General features: G+C 37.3%; 1 protein-coding gene and 1 long non-coding RNA gene across 2 annotated transcripts in view; one reads left to right on the top strand and one right to left on the bottom strand.

The window, feature by feature from the left end:
• LOC137219024 (uncharacterized) overlaps positions 1 to 11,791 on the top strand; it is a 313,597-nt gene extending 301,806 nt beyond the window's left edge. Inside the window, exon 4 of the long non-coding RNA XR_010940955.1 lies at positions 11,646 to 11,791. This is a non-coding gene — a long non-coding RNA (uncharacterized lncRNA). The remainder of the gene's footprint in view (positions 1 to 11,645) is intronic.
• Positions 11,792 to 16,914: 5,123 nt separating this feature from the next.
• Positions 16,915 to 22,269, bottom strand: part of LOC137219023 (collagen, type I, alpha 1a-like) — a 141,108-nt gene continuing 135,753 nt past the window's right edge. The window contains exon 3 of the mRNA XM_067727003.1: positions 16,915 to 22,051. The gene's annotated coding sequence lies outside the window, so the exon portion shown is untranslated. The remainder of the gene's footprint in view (positions 22,052 to 22,269) is intronic.

The raw sequence follows: 22,269 nt of genomic DNA, 5'->3' as shown, positions 1-22,269 counted from the left end.
TCAAAAAAGATCTTGCTGTGACTTATGTCAAAGGGTGCTCTTCCTATGTTTTCCTCTAAGAGTTTTATAGTGTCCTGTCTCACATTTAGATCTTTAATCCATTTGGAGTTTATTTTTGTGTATTGTGTTAGGAAGTGTTCTAATTTTATTCTTTTACATGTAACAGTCCAGTTCTCTCAGCACCACTTATGAAGAGAGTCTTTTCTCCATTGTATATCATTGTCTCCTTTGTCATAGATTAGTTGACCATAGGTGTGTGGGTTTATATCTGGGCTTTCTACACTGTTCCATTGATCTATATTTCTGTTTTTGTGGCAGTACCATGTTGTCTTTTTCTTTTTTTTTTTTTACATCTTTATTGGAGTATAATTGCTTTACAATGGTGTGTTAGTTTCTGCTTTATAACAAAGTGAATCAGTTATACATATACATATGTTCCAATATCTCTTCCCTCTTGAGTCTCCCTCCCTCCCACCTTCCCTATCACACCCCTCTATGTGGTCACAAAGCACCAAGCTGATCTCCCTGTGCTATGTGGCTGCTTCCCACTAGCTATCTATTTTAGGTTTGGTAGTATATATATGTCCATGCCACTCTCTCACTTTGTCCCAGATTACCCTTCCCCCTCCCCATATCCTCAAGTCCATTCTCTAGTAGGTCTGTGTCTTTATTCCCGTCTTACCCCTAGGTTCTTCATGACATTTTTTTCTTAAATTCCATATATATGTGTTAGCATACAGTATTTGTCTTTCTCTTTCTGACTTACTTCACTCTGTATGACAGACTCTAGGTCTATCCACCTCATTACAAATAGCTCAATTTCATTTCTTTTTATGGCTGAGTAATATTCCATTGTATATATGTGCCACATCTTCTATATCCATTCATCCGATGATGGACACTTAGGTTGTTTCCATCTCCTGCCTATTGTAAATATAGCTGAAATGAACATTTTGGTACATGACTGTTTTTGAATTATGGTTTTCTCAGGGAATATGCCCAGTAGTGGGATTGCTGGGTCATATGGTAGATCTATTTGTAGTTTTTTAAGGAACCTCCATACTGTTCTCCATAGTGGCTGTACCAATTCACATTCCTACCAGCAGTGCAAGAGTGTTCCCTTTTCTCCACACCCTCTCCAGCATTTATTGTTTCTAGATTTTTTGATGATGGCCATGCTGACTTGTGTGAGATGATATCTCATTGTAGTTTTGATTTCCAGTTCTCTAATGACTCATGATGTTGAGCATTATTTCATGTGTTTGTTGGCAGTCTGTATATCTTCTTTGGAGAAATGTCTATTTAGGTCTCCTGTCCATTTTTGGATTGGGTTGCTTGTTTTTTTGTTATTGAGCTGCATGAGCTGCTTGTAAATTTTGGAGATTAATCCTTTGTCAGTTGCTTCATTTGCAAATATGTTCTCCCATTCTGAGGGTTGTCTTTTCATCTTGTTCATGGTTTCCTTTGCTGTGCAAAAGCTTTGAAGTTTCATTAGGTCCCATTTGTTTATCTTTGTTTTTATTTCCATTTCTCTGGCAGGTGGGTCAAAAAGGATCTTGCTGTGATTTATGTCATAGAGTGTTCTGCCTATGTTTTCCTCTAAGAGTTTGATAGTTTCTGCCCTTACATTTAGGGCTTTAATCCATTTTGAGCTTATTTTGTGTGTATGGTGTTAGGGGGTGATCTAATCTCATACTTTTACATGTACCTGTCCAGTTTTCCCAGCACCACTTATTGAAAGGGTTGTCCTTTCTCCACTGTACATTCCTGCCTCCTTTACCAAAGATAAGGTGACCATATGTGCATGGGTTTATCACTGGGCTTTCTCTCCTGTTCAATTGATCTATCTTTCTGTTTTTGTGCCAGTACCATACTGGCTTGATTACTGTAGCTTTGTAGTATAGTCTGAAGTCTGCGAGCCTGATTCCTCCAGCTCCGACTTTTGTTCTCAATATTGCTATGCCTATTCAGGGTCTTTTGTGTTTCCACACAAATTGTGAAATTTTTGGTTCTAGTTCTGTGAAAAATGCCCGTGGTAGTTTGATAGGGATTGCATTGAATTTGTAGATCCCGTTGGGTAGTAGAGTCATTTTCACAATGTTGATTCTTCCAGTCCAAGAACATGGTACATCTCTCCATCTATTTGTATCATCTTTAATTTCTTTCATCAGTGTCTTATAATTTTCTGCATACAGGTCTTTTGTCTCCTTAGGTAGGTTTATTCCTAGATATTTTATTCTTTTTGTTGCAATGGTAAAAAGGAGTGTTTTCTTGATTTCACTTTCAGATTTTTCATCATTAGTGTATAGGAATGCCAGAGATTTCTGTACATTAATTTTGTATCCTGCTACTTTACCAGACTCATTGATTAGCTCTAGCAGTTTTCTGGTAGCATCGTTAGGATTCTCTGTGTATAGTATCATGTCATCTGCAAACAGTGACAACTTTACTTCTTCTTTTCCAATTTGCATTCCTTTTATTTCCTTTTCTTCTCTGATTTCTGTGGCTAAAACTTCCAAAACTATGTTGAATAATAGTGGTGAGAGTAGGCAACCTTGTCTTCTTCTTGATCTTAGTGGAAATGCTTTCAGTTTTTCACCGTTGAGGACCGTTGATGTTGGCTGTGGGTTTGTCATATATGGCCTTTATGATGTTGAGGAAAGTTCCCTCTATGCCTACTTTCTGGAGGGTTTTTATCATAAATGGCTGTTGAATTTTGTCGAAAGCTTTCTCGGCCTCTATTGAGATGATCATATGGTTTTTCTCTTTCAATTTGTTAATATGGTGTATCACATTGATTGATTTGCATATATTGAAGAATCCTTGCATTCCTGGAATAAAGCCCACTTGATCATGGTGTATGATCCTTTTAATGTGCTGTTGGATTCTGTTTGCTAGTATTTTGTTGAGGATTTTTGCATCTATGTTCATCAGTGATATTGGCCTGTAGTTTTCTTTGTTTGTGACATCCTTGCCTGGCTTTGGTATCAGGGTGATGGTGGCCTCATAGAATGGGTTAGGGAGGGTTCCTCTCTCTGCTATATTTTGGAAGAGTTTGAGAAGGATAGGTGTTAGCTCTTCTCTAAATGTTTGATAGAATTCGCCTGTGAAGCCATCTGGTCCTGGGCTTTTGTTTGTTGGAAGATTTTTAATCACAGTTTCAATTTCAGTGCTTGTGATTGGTCTGTTCATATTTTCTATTTGTTTCTGATTCAGTCTTGACAGGTTATGCATTTCTAAGAATTTGTCCATTTCTTCCAGGTTGTCCATTTTATTGGCATATAGTTGCTTGTAGTAATCTCTCATGATCTTTTGTATTTCTGTAGTGTCAGTAGTTACTTATCCTTTTTCATTTCTAATTCTGTTGATTTGAGTCTCTTCCTTATTTTCCTGATAAGTATTACTAATGGTTTATCAATTTTGTTTATCTTCTCAAAGAACCAGCTTTTAGTTCTATTGATCTTTGCTATCATTTCCTTTATTTCTTTTTCATTTATTTGTGATCTGATTTTTATGATTTCTTTCCTTCTGCTAACTTTGGTGGGTTTTTGTTTTTCTTTCTGTAATTGCTTTAGGTGCAAGGTTAGGTTGTTTATTCGAGATGTTTCCTGTTTCTTAAGGTAGGATTGTATTGCTATAAGCTTCCCTCTTAGAACTGCTTTTGCTGCATCCCATAGGTTTTGGGTCGTCGTGTCTCCATTGTCATTTGTTTCTAGGTATTTTTTGATTTCCTCTTTGATTTCTTCATTGATCACTTCATTATTAAGTAGTGTATTGTTTAACCTACATGTGTTTGTATTTTTAACAGATCTTTTCCTGTAATTGATATCTAGTCTCACAGCATTGTGGTCGGAAAAGATACTTGATACAATTTCAATTTTCTTAAATTTACCAAGGCTTGATTTTTGACCCAAGATATGATCTATCCTGGAGAATGTTCCATGAGCACTTGAGAAGAATGTGTATTCTGTTGTTTTTTGGATGGAATGTCCTATAAATATCAATTAAGTCCATTTTGTTTAATGTACCATTTAAGCTTCTGTTTCCCAATTTATTTTCATTTTGGATGATCTGTCCATTGGTGAAAGTGGGACGTTAAAGTCCCTACTATGAATGTGTTACTGTCGATTTCCCCTTTTATGGCTGTTAGTATTTGCCTTATGTATTGAGGTGCTCCTATGTTGGGTGCATAAATGTTTACAATTGTTATATCTTCTTCTTGGATCGATCCCTTGATCATTATGTAGTGTCCTTCTTTGTCTCTTCTAATAGTCTTTATTTTAAAGCCTATTTTGTCTGATATGAGAAATGCTACTCCAGCTTTCTTTTGGTTTCCATTTGTGTGGAATATCTTTTTCCGTCCCCTCACTTTCAGTCTGTATGTGTCTCTAGGTCTGAAGTGGGTCTCTTGTAGACAGCAGATATATGGGTCTTGTTTTTGCATCCATTCAGCTAGTCTGTGTCTTTTGGTGGGAACATTTATTTACATTTAAGGCAATTATCGATATGTATGTTCCTATTCCCATTTTCTTAATTGTTTTTGGTTTGCTATTATAGGTCTTTTCCTTCTCTTGTATTTCTTGCCTAGAGAAGATCCTTTAGCATTTGTTGTAAAGCTGGTTTGGTGGTGCTTAACTCTCTCAGCTTTTGCCTGTCTGTAAAGGTTTCAATTTCTCCATCAGATCTGAATGAGATCCTTGCTGGGTACAGTAATCTTGGTTGTAGGTCTTTCTCCTTCATCACTTTAAATATTTCCTGCCAGTCCCTTCTGGCTTGCAGAGTTTCTGCTGAAAGATCAGCTGTTAACCTTATGGGGATTCCCTTGTGTGTTATTTGTTGTTTTTCCCTTGCTGCTTTTAATATGTTTTCTTTGTATTTATTTTTGACAGTTTGATTAATATGTGTCTTGGTGTGTTTCTCCTTGGATTTATCCTGCATGGGACTCTCTGTGCTTCTGGACTTGATTAACTTTATCCTTTCCCATATTAGGGACGTTTTCAGCTTTAATTTCTTCAAATATTTTCTCAGTTCCTTTCTTTTTCTCTTCTTCTTCTGGAACCCCTATAATTCGAATGTTGGTGCATTTAATGTGTCCCAGAGGTCTCTGAGACTGTCCTCATGTCTTTTCATTCTTTTTTCTTTATTCTGCTCTGCAGTAGTTATTTCCACTATTTTATCTTCCAGCTCACTTATCCGTTCTTCTGCCTCAGTTATTCTGCTATTGATCCCATCTAGAGTACTTTTAATTTCATTTATTGTGTTGTTCATCATTGCTTGTTTCATCTTTAGTTCTTGGTCCTTGTTAAATGTTCCTTGCATTTTCTCTATTCTATTTCCAAGATTTTGGATCATCTTTACTATCATTATTCTGAGTTCTTTTTCAGGTAGACTGCCTGTTTCCTCTTCATTTGTTGGGTCTGGTGGGTTTTTTATCTTTCTCCTTCATCTGCTGTGTGTTTTTCTGTCTTCTCATTTTGCTTATCTTACTGTGTTTGGTGTCTCCCTTTTTCAGGCTGCAGGTTTGTAGTTTCCATTGTTTTTAGTGTCTGTCCCCAGTGGCTAAAGTTGGTTCAGTGTGTTATGTAGGCTTCCTGGTGGAGAGGACTAATGCCTGTGTTCTGATGGATGAAGCTGGATCTTGTCTTTCTTCTGGGCAGATCCACGTCTGGCAGTGTGTTTTGGGGTGTCTGTTGACTTATTATGATTTTAGACAGCCTCTTTGCTCATGAGTGGGGTTGTGTTCCTGTCTTGCTAGTTGTTTGGCATAGGTTGTCCAGCACCGTAGTTTGCTGGTCATTGAGTGAAGCTGGGTGTTGGTGTTGAGATGGAGATATCTGGTAGTTTTTCGCGGTTTGATATTATGTGCAGCTGGGAGGTTTCTTGTGGACCAGTGTCCTGACCTTGGCTCTCCCACCTCAGAGGCACTGCACTGACTGCTGGCTGCAGCACCAAGAGCCTTTCATCCACATGGCTCAGAATAAAAGGGAGAAAAAGTAGAAAGAAAGAAAGAAAGAAAGAAAGAAAGAAAGAAAGAAAGAAAGAAAGAAAGAAAGAAAGAAAGAAAGAGGATAAAATAAAATAACGTAAAATAAAATAAAGTTATTAAAATAAAAAATAATTATTAAGAAAAACTTTTTTAAAAAGTAAAAAAAAAAAAAAAAAGACAGACGGACGGATAGAACCCTGGGACAAATGGTGAAAGCAAAGCTATACAGACAATATCTCACACAGAATCATACACACTCACAAAAAGAGGAAAAGGGGAAAAAATAATAAATCTTACTCTCAAAGTCCACCTCCTCAATTTTGGATGATTCGTTGTCTATCAGGTATTCCACAGATGCAGGGTACATCAAGTTGATTGTGGAGATTTAATCCGCTGCTCCTGAGGCTGCTGGGAGAGATTTCTCTTTCTCTTCTTTGTTTGCACAGCTCCCGGGGCTCAGCTTTGGATTTGGCCCCACCTCTGTGTGTAGGCCGGAGGGCGTCTGTTCTTCGCTCAGACAGGATGGAGTTAAAGGAGCCGTGGATTCGGGGGCTCTGGCTCACTCAGGCCAGGGGGAGGGAGGGGTACAGAGTGCAGGGTGAGCCTGCAGCAGCAGAGGCCGGCATGACGTTGCACCAGCCTGAGGCAAGCCGTGCGTTCTCCCGGGGAAGTTGTCCCTGGATTCTGGGACCCTGGCAGTGGCAGGCTGCACAGCCTCCCCAGATGGGAGGTGTGGAGAGTGACCTGTACTCACACACAGGCTTCTTGGTAGTGGCAGCAGCTGCCTTAGCGTCTCATGCCCGTCTCTGGGATCCACGCTGTTAGCTGCGGCTCACGCCTGTCTCTGGAGCTCCTTTAAGCAGTGCTCTTAATCTCCTCTCCTCGCGCACCAGGAAACAAAGCAGGAAGAAAAAGTCTCTTGCCTCTTCGGCAGGTCCAGACTTTTTCCCAGACTCCCTCTCAGCTAGCCATGGTGCACTAACCCCTTCAGGCTGTGTTCATCCCTCCAGTCCTCTCCCTGTGCTCTGACTGAAGCCGGAGGCTCGCCATGTTGTCTTGATTACTGTAGCTTTGTAGTATATTCTAAAGTCAGGGAGTTTGATTCCTTCAGCTCCATTTTTCTCCCTCAAGTTTGCTTTGGCTATTCAGGGTCCTTTATGTCTCCATACAAATTTTAAGATATTTTGTTCTAGTTCTGAAAAAAATGCCATTGGTAATTTGATAGGGATTGCACTGAATCTGTAGATTGCTTTGGGTAGTATAGTCATTTTCACAACATTGATTCCTTCAGTCCAAGAACATGGTATATCTCTCCATCTGTTTGTTTCATCTTTGATTTCTTTCATCAGTATCTTATAGTTTTCTGAGTACAGGTCTTTTACCTCCTTAGGTAGGTTTATTCCTAGGTATTTTATTCTTTGTGATGTGATGGTAAATGGGATTCTTTCCTTAATATCTTTTTCTGATTTTTCATTGTTAGTGTATAGGAATGCAAGAGATTTCTGTGCATTAATTTTGTATCCTGCAAATTTACCAAATTCATTGATTAGCTCTAGTGGTTTTCTGGTAGCACCTTTAGGTTTATTTATGTATAGTATCATGTCATCTGCCAACAGTGACAGTTTTACTTCTTCTTTTCCAATCTGTACTCCTTTTATTTCTTTTTCTTCTCTGATTGCCGTGGATAGAAGTTCCAAGACTATGTTGAATAATAGTGGTGAGAGTGGACATCCTTGTCTTCTTCCTGATCTTAGAGGAAATGTTTTCATATTTTCACTATTGAGAATGATGTTTGCTGTGGGTTTGTCATATATGGCCTTTATTATGTGGAGATTGTTTCCCTCTATGCCCACTTTCTGGAGAGTTGTTACCATAAATGGGTGTTGAATTTTGTCAAAAGCTTTTTCTGCATCTATTGAGATGATCATACGGTTTTTATTCTTCAATTTGTTAATATGGTGTATCACACTGATTGATTTGTGCATATTGAAGAATCCTTGCATCCCTGGGATAAATCCCACTTGATCATGTTGTATGACCCTTTTATTATGTTGTTGGATTCTGTTTGCTAGTATTTTGTTGAGGATTTTTGCATCTATTTTCATCAGAGATATTAGTCTGTAATTTTCTTTTTCTGTAGTACCTCTGTCTGGTTTTGGAATCAGGGCGATGGTGGCCTTGAAGAATGAATTTGGGAGTGTTCCTTCCTCTGCGAGATTTTGGAAGAGTTTGGGAAGGATGGGTGTTAGCTCTTCTCTAAATGTTTGATAGAATTCACCTGTGAAGCCATCTGGTCCTGGACTTTTGTTTGTTGGAATATTTTTCATCACAGTTTCATTTTCATTACTTGTGATTGGTCTGTTCATATTTTCTATTTCTTCCTGGTTCAGTCTTAGAAGGTTATACCTTCCTAAGACTTTGTCCGTTTCTTCCAGGTTGTCTTCCAGCAACTCTCTTGGCATAGAGTTGCTTGTAATAGTCTCTTATGTTGCTTTGTATTTCTGTGGTGTCTGTTGTAACTTCTCCTTTTTCATTTCTAATTTTATTGATTTGAGTGCTCTCCCTCTGTTTTCTTGATGAGTCTGTATAAAGGTTCATCAGTTTTGTTTATCTTCTCAAAGAAGATAAACAGCTTCTCAGCTTTAAGTTTTATTGACCTTTGCTATTGTTTTCTTTGTTTCTATTTCATTTTTTTCTGCTCTGATCTTTATGATTTCTTTCCTTCTACTAACCTTGGGTTTTGTTTGTTCCTCTTTCTCTAGTTCCTTTAGGTGTAAGGTTAGATTGTTTATTTGAGATTTGTCTTGTTTCTTGAGGTAGGATTGCATTGCTATAAACTTCCCTTTTAGGACTGCTTTTGCTGCATCCCATAGGTTTTGGATCATCATGTTTCATTGTCATTTGTCTTTAGGTATTTTTTTATTGTCTCTCTGATTTCTTCAGTAATCTCTTGGTTATTTAGTAATGTATTGTTTAGCCTCTATGTGTTTGTGCTTTTTACGTTTTTTTCCCTGTAGTTGATTTCTAATCTCATTGTGTTGTGGTCAGAAAAGATGCTTGATATGATTTCAGTTTTCTTAAATTTATCAAGACTTGATTTGTGACCCAAGATGTGATCTATCCTGGAGAATATTCTGTGTGCACTTGAGAAGAAAAGGTAATCTGCTGTTTTGGGGTGGAATGTCCTATAAATATCAATTAAATCTAGCTGGTCTATTGTGTCATTTAAAGCTTGTGTTTTCTTATTAATTTTCTCTCTGGATGATCTGTCCATTGTTGTAAGTGAGGTGTTAAAATTTCCCCACTATTATTGTGTTACTGTCAATTTCCTCTTTTATAGCTGTTAGCCTTTGCCTTATGTATTGAAGTGCTCCTATGTTGGGTGCATATATATTTATAATTGTTATATCTTCATCTCAGATTGATCCCTTGATCATTATGTACTTTCCGTCTTTGTCTCCTGTCACATTCTTTATTTTAAAGTCTATTTTATCTGACATGAGTATTGCTACTCCAGCTTCCTTTTGATTTCCATTTGCATAGAATATCTTTTTCCATCCCCTCACTTTCAGTATGTATGTGTCCCTAGGTCTGAAGTGGGTCTTTTGTAGACAGCATGCATATAGGTCTTGTTTCTGTATCCATTCAGCAAGCCTGTGTCTTTTGGTTGGAACATTTAATCCATTCACCTTTAAGGTAATTATTGATATGTTTGTTCCTATTACCATTTTCTTAATTGTTTTGGGTTTGTTTTTGTAGGTCCTCTTCTTCTCTTGTGTTTCCCACTTAGAGAAGTTCCTTTAGCATTTGTTGTAGAGCTGGTTTGGTGGTGCTGAACTCTCTCAGCTTTTGCTTGTCTGTAAAGCTTTTGATTTCTCCGTTGAATGAGATCCTTGCCTGGTAGAGTAATCTTGTTTGTAGGTTCTTCCCTTTTATCACTTTGAGTATATCATGCCACTCCCTTCTGGCTTGTAGAGTTTCTGCTGAGAAATCAGCTGTTAACCTTATGGGAGTTCCCTTGTATATTATTTGTCATTTTTCCCTTGTTGCCTTCAATAATTTTTCTTTGTCTTTAATTTTTATCAGTTGAATTACTATGTGTCTCAGCCTGTTTCTCCTTGGGTTAATCTTGACTGGGACTCTCTGCACTTCCTGGACTTGGGTGGCTATTTCCTTTCCCATGTTAGGGAAGTTTTCATCTATAATCTCTTCAAATATTTTCTCGTGTCCTTTCTCTCTCTCTTCTCCTTCTGGGACCCCTATAAAGAGAATGTTGGTGAATTTAATGTTGTCCAGAGGTCACATACATGTTTTCAAGATGAATAATAACTAGTCCTCAAGTAAGAGGACTTGATAGCACAGTTTGTCATATATAGTTCATCCTAAATTGTCCTCCTAGTTGGGGTGTTGTTGGCTAATTGCCTTATCCAGAGGACAAAAAATGTCTTGTTTTTATGACTGTAGTTAGTTTTGCTACTTGGAGCAAGGGACCCCCTGAAGTTAGGTCCCTACCCTTCCACGGAAACTGGGAAACAGAGGTGCTATCTCCTTTGGTGTTAACATTTCAAAGACAGGGCTCCTAGGCCCTTGAGAAAGATGATTCTGGTTCATAAACCTGGCAAGAACTTTATCTAGTTTTCAAAAGGATTTTTATACATTTCAAAAGGATGCAAAAGTACCCTCAATGATAAATTTTTTAAGGTAAATGCTCTAAGAGAAATGAGGGGATGGAAATCTCTCCCCCATTTTCAACAGGGAGAGTTAAACCTCTTATTTTTAATTTGTGTTTGTTCTTACAGTTGAGCTGACAGCTTGGAACTCTCAAGGCAACCCCTGTGTGTTTGGGGGGGAGTGTCGGGGGACACAATGAGCCTCAGTTTTCATGAGGCCCAGGTGCTTGGGGGGGATGGGGGCTAGGCAGCACCATATTCCCACTCCAGCCACAGGAAGAGCCATGCCAGGTGCTGGGGTGGGGTGAGGGGGCGGGTCCTTATCCTTCATAACCCACACCTCTCCAAGATGGCTTGTTTGAATCTTATATAGTGTCAGGTGCTGAGGCTTGGCTATGCTCAAAGAGGTTTTTAGTTAAATAATAATATTTAATGGTGCATGCTTCTGTGTGTGTGAAATTTTTATGGGGATAAGCCTAGTAGGTCTTTGGGAAGGGTCCTTTCTATCAACTTTAGCTTTTGATGCATGTGCATTGCTAGTTAATACTTTTATTTCCAAAGGACTAGGTTTGAATTCTGTCTGAGGGTATCTTTATCAGAAATTTACTTTTTTTTTCCCCCAAAAGTGATATTCCTTCTAACTGGTTCTGTTTAAACTCAATTTGTCAAGCAGCTGAGTCTTAGCCAGCAGGTTTTGAAATTAGCACTTATTAGATCAGATTCTATTATTTTTTTCAGTCGGTCTGTGAAAATAAACCTAGGTGCCATTTGAAATGAAGGCACATAACAGCCTTGCTCCGGAGGTAATTTTCTCTGTTACACAACACTGTGCCACCAGATCGGTTGCTCAGTTAAAAGCATTTAACCCAGACCAAGTGATAATAGCAGGTGTGTGTATCATAAGAGAAGGTCAAGTTACATCACCCCCGTCTCAAATTCTGCTTTACTTTGTTTGGCTATCGCCACTATTGGTTCTTGATTTTCCACAGATCAAATGAAGGTGAACGACAGCTGTGTTGGAATTACAATGTAAATTGCAACGTGCAAAGCCTACCTGAACAGGAAAAGCTGATGTGAAGCGGACAGTCATGATGAAGGCCTCCACTCTGAACTGGTTTGAACTTTTTAGTATGAAATAAACATATGTTAGTGTAAAAATGGTTAGGGTCTTTACTTTGTGCTATCGCGTATCGAGTTCATTTAGTAAAAGCTTCAAGCAGTGAGCAAGTACTTAGTTACCAACAGTCTTAAAAGACAATATTACATTTCCAAATTACTTTAGGTTGGACCTCAGGAAATGTAATTATATTCTTTACATTATTTCGTGACTGTGAATCCCTTTCATTCTTATTCATATTTTATAAAATCCATCATATATTTATTTGCATTTGCTCCCTTTTCAGATATTAATTCTCTCTCCTCAATACCAGCTGTGCCTTTCAATCAAGTTACCTTTGACTTCTTAACATCACTGAAGAGAAGTTTTAGCAATTCATAGCCTTTATACACATGCTTAGTTTTCTTCTGCGTTTGATTGCCTTACCTAATAGAGAGTAAGAGGTAATGGTCAAGCAATGAAGCAATAATGTGGTGATTCTCAAGAAAGAAATGAAATGTGAAATATGCCTGATATTATAGGTCCCTCTCTACATTTTGTATCCCCAGATAGATTTTAAATTTCCTAAGAAAGCACCCTTGTTTTCCACATCTCTGTGTCTCTTACAGTGACTAGTAAAGGGACTGAAGCATGGCTTTGCACAGGTAGATGCTCAATATATGCCTTGTTGACTGGAAGATGAAATGCACCAGAAGCAGATGCCCGTCTAACACTTCCCTATAAAGAGGACATGACTCTGAATATCAAGGAAGTTGAGATGGGCATTTTCAAGATAATTAGTTCATCAAAATGAATTCAATAAGCTTATTAGAGCCCCTGGCAATGTATTCTATTTTGGACATAATACATTTAGTAAACACACCTATTGTCTGGCTTTCTGGGAAGGACAGGCTTATTTGCATTTTACTCAGCTGCCTATCTGTTTTTGACCCTGTGTTAACATAGCACCAAAGAGTTGATCGAAATATTCTCACGTGTCTTATGAGGATAAAAACCATTCAGTTTTTAAAAGAGAATTTGTTTTGTTTTAGATTTAAGGAAGAGTTGAATGATCACTTGGGATGTTCATAAACTGATGTCTGTACTGCATCTGCGCTGTAACAGATCAGCTAGTTTCTTCCCCCATATCCCTTCACCAAAGGAAATACCCTCACTATTTACATGTGACATTTTTCTTTATCAGAGAGTGGAAATGAATCTACAAGCCCTTTTGGCCTTCATGAACTTAAAGAAATTGATTTAACTTGTTTTTAAGAGAGATTGAATGAAAAATGTTTTTTCTAATTCCCCTTTAAAATCAATCACATCAAACCATAATTTGGTTTCCAACATTGTTACCTCATTATTCTAATAAATTAAAGGATTGACTGATATTTCCAAATCTTCGCAATATATTATACGACTTTTATGTGGAGTTCATCACCATCAGTGAAATGGTAGCTCAAAAACTGTATGTATTGGTGAATTATTTTTGTCTCTCCTCTCCGTATAGAAGAGTCAGTGGCCAGTGTGTTAGGTTAAAATAAAGTAGGCGGGGCTTCCCTGGTGATGCAGTGGTTGAGAGTCCGCCTGCCGATGCAGGGGACACGGGTTCGTGCCCCGGTCCTGGAAGATCCCACATGCCGCGGAGCGGCAGGGCCCGTGAGCCATGGCCGCTGAGCCTGCACGTCCGGAGCCTGTGCTCCACAGCGGGAGAGGCCACAACAGTGAGAGGCCCGCGTACCGAAAAAATAAATAAATAAATAAAATAAAGTAGGCGATTGAGAAAAGAAGAAAGGTGAAGGGCATTAGTATTTATTAGACATCTGCTTTGTGCTCAACACATTGCTTCATTTAATCTTCCTCTTTCAAAATAAGTTTTATTGGCTCTACTTTACAATGATGAAACTGGGACTCCGAAATTTTGTCCAAGGCTCCCTAGCTAGAAAAAAGTGGGGGACCCAGGATGAGAGACTGGATTTCTCTGGCTCCCAAATATTTCTACTAACCTATGATGGCACAAACATGATTCAACTATGGAAAAGACATAGGATAGGACAGGAAAAATTTAGCCTGAAAAAATGAATACAATGGGAGAAATTCATGTTTCACCTATACCGTACAAAGAATAGTTGCACAGAGAAAGAGAAGGAGATGATTTCCAAGGGCAGGTTGGAGAACATTAAAATAGGAGGTGAAGAATTTTAATTAGATTTATGGAAAAAGACTTGCCTGTGAGGGCTGTAAACACTGTAGCAGATATTTGAGAGGAGGAACTGCCTTGTCGGAAGCTGTTAGAACAGAAGAGATTCTCTCCCATTAGATTACGCTAATAAATGTCAAGGCACTTAAACCCATCATGAGTCCCTGCATGTGGCATTTGATCCTCACCCCTGCAACTCCTTCAGTTGAATTGTCAGTTGGAATAAAAGAAAAGGACTTGAAATCTCGGGCAGAAGTAGAGTCTACTATTGGTGAAAGGCCAACAGATTAGCTCAAATACACATGTGTGAATATAGATTTGGTAAGATCAAGACAGCTTTAACCTTCCCCACAGCTTGATTCAAGTTTAGACAGGTTTCTTCCTGACTTGAGGTCCTTGACCTTTCTTTTCTTAGAGTTTTACTAAGTTACTTTAGAAAACTTGTAAATTCTTTCTCTGCCCCTTTGAGATGCAAAATGTTAAAAGCCTTTTGCCAGTTTGACTTCCTAAGACAATCTTTCTCAAAGACCTGGGAGTCATACCTTTGAAATGCAATTATCAAGGGAGACAGCACCCTTATCTCCCATTGCTTCCAGAGGGTAGGAGCCTAACTTTAGTGGGCATCTTACACCAAGTTGTAAAACTACCTCCTGTCATGAAGATTAGAGGAAGTTCACTTTTCCTTTAGGTAAAGATAGTTAGCAGACACAGTGGCCTACCATTCCCCTTCCAGCCATAAAAATTAATGAAATTGAGATATTTGTAGTGATGTGGATGGACCTGGAGTCTGTCATACAGAGTGAAGTAAGTCAGAAACAGAAAAACAAAATACCATATGCTAACGCATATATATGGAATCTAAAAAAATAAAAAATAATAGATGGTTCTGAAGAACCTAGGGGCAGGACAGGAATAAAGTCACAGAAGTCCAGAATGGACCTGAGGACACGGGAAGGGGGGAGGGTAAGCTGGGACGAAGTGAGAGAGTGGCATGGACATATATACACTACCAAATGTAAAATAGATAGCTAGTGGGAAGCAGCCTCATAGCACAGGGAGATCAGCTCGATACTTTGTGATCACCTAGGGGGATGGGGTAAGGAGGGTGGGAGGGAGATGCAAGAGGGAGGAGGTATGGGGATATATGTATATGTATAGCTGATTCACTTTGTTATACAGCAGAAGCTAACACACCATTGTAAATCAATTATACTCCAATAAAGATGTTAAAAAAATTTTTCTTAAAAAGCATAGTTTGGGGTTTCATTTGCCTCTGGAGTGTTCAATAAATATTTTTCATGGGAATACATTTGCTCTGTACCAAAGCATGGCATGTCATAGTGCTATGCAAATACTAAATATAGCACCTTTAAGAAGCCATTTGTGAAATATTCCCTCAAAATTCATTGCGTTTAACACAAATCAATTTGCACATTTAATGACATGTTCCACATCTTCGAGGCCCTGAATAGTTTCCACATTGCCAAGAAATCTTAGGAAAATTGTAAACAGTTCTCCTTCAGTGAGGAGGCAATGCAATATAACAAAAAGACCTTGGAGTCAGATAGACATAGGTTTGAATCCTGGTTCTTCCTTTTGATGAGCTGTGTAACACTGGGCAAGTCGCTTCCCTCTCTGAGTCTCAGTTCCATATTTGTAAAGCAGAGATAATAATTCTGACTCCATGGGGTTGTCAAGAAATTCAAACGAGAAAGTCTTTGTGAAGCACTGGGCCAGACACATTGCAAGTATATAAGAAATGGAAGCTATTATTGTATTATTATTATTCAGAAACTTTCTCATTATGAAAACTCTTCTAAAAACTTTTTGAAAGTAGTCATCATGCAGCTCAATCAGCCCCAGATTTATTCCATTCTCTCATTCCTCCTGTTTATCACTTTTCGTCCACCATTACAGCCCTTTTTCCATGTTGTATTGCTTGTCAAACTCCAAGTGAAGGGAATATAAACATCTGTCCAAGCTTAACATCCCCATATTGCTCAGCCTTTTCTGGGGAAAGCTTATTTCTCCACCAGAAGACAGAAAAGAAAGATATTTAATCAGATAATTTCTACATATAGCTTAGAGTAAGATTTATATATCATTTTAATTTATAAAACATAAACCAATGTACATATGTGTCATCAGTTGTCTTTCACCTCATATCACTAATTAACTCTAGAGATGTGTCATATGGTCAAGTTCATTTTACTAATGAGAAAGGGGTAGAAATTTTAAATAGCTAAATCATATTTGATGAGATTATTATGACATATACAAGATTTTAAGGTAATTTAAGATTGAAGCACACAGTTGTTGTATCACACATAAAAGCCATATCTAGATAATAATGTCGACATGATAAATTCCAGCCAGAGTCTTTAAGAAATCCCTTATTGCAAAGATAGGTCAGACAAAACTCCTAGTCTACTATGACCACCTCCTGCAATTTAAACCAGGCCTTACTGTAATTCTTTGCAACTGCAATCTGTTTATTTGCACAACTAATGGTAGAACTCAACATTTTGTGTTTACTTATTGATTTATGCTTTTAATGCTGATCTCTTCCACTAAGTTCTAAGCTTTAGGAGGGTAGGCAGAGGGAGTATTTTGTTTACCACACTATACTCGGCCTTTAGCACAGTACTCAATAAATAGTTGTTAAATGTTGAATTAAAGAGTCAACTTATGTGTTCATGGTTCGTTTTTGATGATTTACTTTTCCATATGTTTGGCGTACTGATGGTGAACATTTTAAAACATTTCCTTACCATAGCTTCTGATTACTACATATAATTATTATACATGTTATAGTTATAGTTACTATACATATAGTTATATATAATATGTAACTATAACTATATAGTATATATATAATATGAAACTATAGAACTCTTCCTATATATTCCACTTTATTGGGGGGAATTACATCTCGACCCAAAGTCTCAAAAGCTTTCATATTAAGATTGCAAACTCTAAAAAAGAAATCATTAAGAATGCCAGACTCAGCCTTAAAGAGTGATGGCAATCAATGCAGGTCTTCTTAAAGTCTGCTCATTCTACCATCGAGTCAATCCCTGGATAGCACACAAGATGATTCTGATTGATATAGCCACATGAAGACCTGGTCTTGTTTGCTGCTGTATCCCTAGAATAAACAGCGCTAGGATGGAGGAGGCACTCCTTAAACAACTGTGAAATACCCTGCCCTGGCATTGTAGACAATTGTTAAACCAACCTAATTAATAGACTCTTCTTGTGTTGTCTCAAATTAACAGGTCATTTTGATGATGGCTTTTGATAGCATTAAGGTGATCTCTGGATTCAAAACTGATACTCCTAATAAATAATCTAAGAGAAGATACATTAAGTCTAGAACAATTTACTAGTTTTCCAAATGTTTACCAAAAAGTTAAACAAAAGTTGAATAACTTCTAGTTACTCAGTTTGGAAACAAAACAGTGACATTTCTTTATTGTAATGGGTATTAGCTGCCAATAGAAAGAAAAGATATTTAAGGAGTGTTCATTGTACATGCAGAAGAATTCACAGGATGACATTAGTTTTAGACAATATATTTTCTTTAGAAAGAGAGAAAGGTCAGTCACATGCTGTAATTCACCTTGGAGGGACACAAATGATTTTGAAAGGCTATTTTGAAATATGCAAGTCAAGATGGTCTACTAAAATGTATGAATTTTATCACCAAATAATATTTACAACAGACATTTCAGACTCATGCTCCTTTCATACTTGACCCCATCTCATCTCCCACTCCCAAATTAAGGGAGGCTTTCATTTTTTGTTCATATTTTTGGAATTTTTATCGGTGTGTGTCACTTTGCCAATCAGATTTTTTTTTCATGTAAACAAGCTTTTAACGTCTTTAAGAACCAACATTTCTCAGAGTGTATCACCTGTTCTCCATGATTGTAAATTAATTTAATGACATTAAATATAATGTGTAGATTACTGATAACAAACTTCTGCTAGACTTTTAAGAATTATTTTTTACTTACATAAATGAGGCCTAAACATATTCTTGTTTTAACAAAAACTGCTATAGCTAACACAGTTTTTAAATATATGTATACATATATTTAAAAGATATATATTATTAGATATTATGTATATAATCTACAATTTCCATTTTTTAATTTCAGTGTCATTGACAGTCTTTTCATGTTCATACTTAAAGATGAAATGCTACAAATTTAATTGAAGATTTCCTCTACAATTTGCACTGAGAAGTATCTATTTTTGTCCAAATAATCTTCCCTTACCCCCATCAGTTTCTAAGATACAACTAATCAGATGAGATTAGCGTTATCAGGAAACCTACAAAAAGGCACCTGAGGTAGTTTTTCTGCATAAATATAAAATATGCCAAGCCAGAGTCTATTCCTGCAATGCTTTTGGCTCTCCAGCATTACACACTAGAAAGCCACCTCCTTTTCTACCTTAATTTCATAGCATATTTAGAAAACTTTATAGAAGATGGATGCCTCCAAAACAGAAAAAGTTTGAATTCTAACTTAAAATTTTAGAATTCACTCTTTCTTTTTTGTATTCATTTGTTTACATATTAATCACACTAATGCTATGTACAAGGCATTCTGCTAAGAGCTAAGAATAAGAATATAAATACCAGATTCCTAATGCAAAAGAGGTCATCATTTACCACATGAAAATATCTAAATAACAAAAAAATTCAAGACAGTGTTATAAATGCTGCAATAGAAGAATGAACAATGCTTTAGCTGCCCTGAGGATAGAGAATATTTTAGACAATCAATTAACCAACATTTACTGTCCACCTATATGTAAGACCATTTTTCTTTTGTAACAGTGTTTACCTAAATATCTTTTCATTCTAAAGCTTTTCTGAGTATATTAGAAAAGTATAGTTCATTGGTTAAGAACATATGTTCTGGTGCCTAACTGCCTATGTTCAAATCCTTGTTCTGCTCTTTCCTAACTGAGTGATATTGAACTTGACCTCTTAGTTTCATTATCTACAAAATGTGGATATTAATGATATCTGACCCATAAGATTGTGATGAGAATTAATACACATGAAGCACTTAGGACAATGTCTGACGTGGAGTCATTCTCTTCCTGTATTCATTTCTATTATGCCATCTTTAGTGGCTTCAATTTAAAAGATCTCATCAGGCATTTTATCTTTGTCTTTAGTTCCAGACATCCAACCTTTTTGCTTAGGGTAGGCTTTCATGACATACCATGCAGTCTGTCAACTGTACTCACTCATTCATGACTTAGATTTCATTTAGATATCTCCAGGATGAAGGGAAGCAGTCATAATCTGAAAAGAGCTTCAATCCAGTTATACTTTAATAAGCATCAGACTTATTTCTGGGATATACTATCAAATATAATCTCTTTTGTAGAAAGAAAATAATAAAATAAAGAAGAATTCAGAATAAAACACACACACACACACACACACACGTGTGATTTAAATTTTGAATACCTTTTCAAGAAACTTCATGGTACAGACATTATAAATGCAACATTTTTTTAAAATCTAGCACTTTAATCTCTCCCAGGGGTGATGTTGTTGTTTAATTCTACTCCTTGGCAAAATTGACTAGAAACCATTTTTATTGGGGGAGGAGCAATAGAGTTGCCAGATTTAGCAAATAAAACTATAGCACACCCAGTTAAATTTGAATTTCAGGTAAAGAACGAATACTTTTTAAGAGTAATTATATCCCATGAGATATTTGGAACATATTTATGTAAAATTTTTACTCATTGTTTATCTGAAATTCAAATGTACCTGGGCATCATATGTTTTATTTGGCAACCCTAGGGGAGAATCACACCAAATCTGTTGTAGGAATGCCTTCACTTTTGTTAGATTGCTTTGTCCTTGCTTGCCTCTACCCTTCCTACTCTAACTCTTTAGAAATATCCCTAGAAAAGCATTCATGCATAATCATTGTTTTAAACATCTAAATTTAATGAAGAAAATGACATAGCCACACACATAATCCAAGTCTATCATACCTGTCATTCTCTAACTTCTATGACCTCCCCAACCCACCCCATTTCTTTCTGCCCTTTGCTTCCTTTTGGAAGCTTTCTTTTCATGACTGCTTTTCTTTCTTGGACAGCATGGCATCTCATTTTTTCCGATTAGGTGCTGGAGTACAGGGACAAAAAATATATATATGAAAAAAAACGCCTATTGAGCCTAGAAATATGTCCATCATTTCAACTATTCTCTTGTATTGTCCTCATCATCATTAATTTGTCCTTCCATTGTCCCCAACTGATGAAATGCGAACACTAGATCAATCCAAACGTCCTCTTTTGTTTTTTTTCCTGGAATCTGAGCATTATAGCAAGAACCTTTATTATGTGCAAATTGGTGCCACTATAAACTGATAGTTTTCAAACAGAAATGTATATTCAGCATTGTGCAGAAATATTCTATTATTTTTTGTAACCAGCTTTCTCTCCCATTGTCCAGATGGGTTAGTTCAAAAAAAAATTTTTTTTTTCATTTCAAAACTTTCTAACTCCAGGCTTCACCTTTCACTCTTAATAAATAACTCCCCCTTAAACTTGCAGAGAAAATAGAAAATAGGGACCATCACACAAGATCTTCCACAGCTTCCTTAAATCCCACGTTCAATTTGTCTGAACTCATTCTTCCCTGATGTTTACGATGGAAAAGGTACTATGTCTCTTGCCTAATTTTATATTACAAACATGCCTGTTCCCTCAAGAACCCTGCATATCTCTTTAACTACAGTCTTACACCCCTCCTCCTCTTCAAACTCAAGCATTTTGAAAAACACAAAAAAGAGATGTAGAATGACCATTTATAAGTCCTCGTTTAACCAGTAACCATTCTGCATGTTAAAAAATCTGCTTTTGTTCTTTAAAATGAAACTGTTTTCAAAAAGATTCTCTTTGCTATCTTTGTTGCTAAACCTCATGAAATCTTTTAATCTTTATCTTGCTTGATCATTCTTTTGCATTTGATAGCATAGGCCACCTCTTGAAACATTTTTTCTCTTGCATTTCTGTTAGACCACATCTTCCATCTCATTCTTCTTCCTCCTTCTATTTTGCCTATGATTTCTAAATCTATAGTTCCAAACCACCTGTATTAATTTCTCTGGGCTACTCTAGCAAGTTACTACAAACTTGGTGGCTTAAAGCAACAGAAATTTATTCTCACACAGTTTTGGAGGCTAAAAGTATGAAATTAAGGTGTCGGCAGAGCCGCTACCTCCAGAGGACCAAGGGGAGAGTCCATTCCTTGTTTCTTCCAGCTTCTGGTGGCTGTTGTCATTTCTTGGTATAACAGTTGTTTTTTTTTGTCAGCTTGGCCAGGATATAGTAGTCAATGATTTAATCAAACACTAATCTAGGTGTTGCTGTGAAGGTACTTTGTAGATGTGGTTAACATCTACAGTTAGTGACTCTAAGGGGATTCTTAGGCTAGCTAGTACAATATTATTTTCAAGTAGAAAAATATACTCTGTTTTTTTAAAATAATGGTCATGGTATCATTTATTTTATTTTTAATTATTAATTAATTTATTTTTGGCTGCATTGGGTCTTCGTTGCTGTGCGCAGGCTTTCTCTAGTAGTGGTGAGCGGGGACTACTCTTCGCTGCAGTGTGCCAGCTTCTCATCGCGCTGACTTCTCTTGTTGTGGAGCATGGGCTCTAGACGCACGGTAGACACACGGACTTCAGTAGCTGTGGCATGCAGGCTCAGTAGTTGTGGCTTGTGGGCTCTAGAGTGCAGGCTCAGTAGTTGTGGCGCATGGGCTTAGTTGCCCCGTGGCAAGTGGGATCTTCCCGGACTAGGGATCAAACTGGTGGCCCCTGCATTGGCAGGCGGATTCTTAACCACTGCACCAGGAAAGTCCGAAAAATATACTCTTAATATAAATGGAGCTTGAGAAGAAGGAAGCTGATTCCCATATGACACTAGCTTTCCTGGAGTTCACTGATGTCTCACTGACTTCTGATCTCCTCCTGCCCTGAGGTCCTTCTCTGGCTTAGTTCATTAGTGTGCTTTCCATCTGCAGAGGGCTAGTGAAGCTTGATCTGTGCAATGAAAATTACAAAATACTGCTTAGAAAATTATAGAAGCGCCAAATAAATGGATATATCATGTTCATGAGCTATACATGCTAATAAAATCCCAATAAAGAGTCCGGTAGATTTTTCAGGGGTAAATTGACAAGTTGATTTTAAAATTTTCACAAAGCAGCAATGGATATAAAATAACCAATATAATCGTGAAGAAGTAAAATAAAGTTGGG

This window comes from Pseudorca crassidens, chromosome 2, assembly GCF_039906515.1.
Source record: "Pseudorca crassidens isolate mPseCra1 chromosome 2, mPseCra1.hap1, whole genome shotgun sequence".
NCBI classification, from domain to species: domain Eukaryota; kingdom Metazoa; phylum Chordata; class Mammalia; order Artiodactyla; family Delphinidae; genus Pseudorca; species Pseudorca crassidens.
This window is presented reverse-complemented; position numbering and strand designations above follow the sequence as displayed.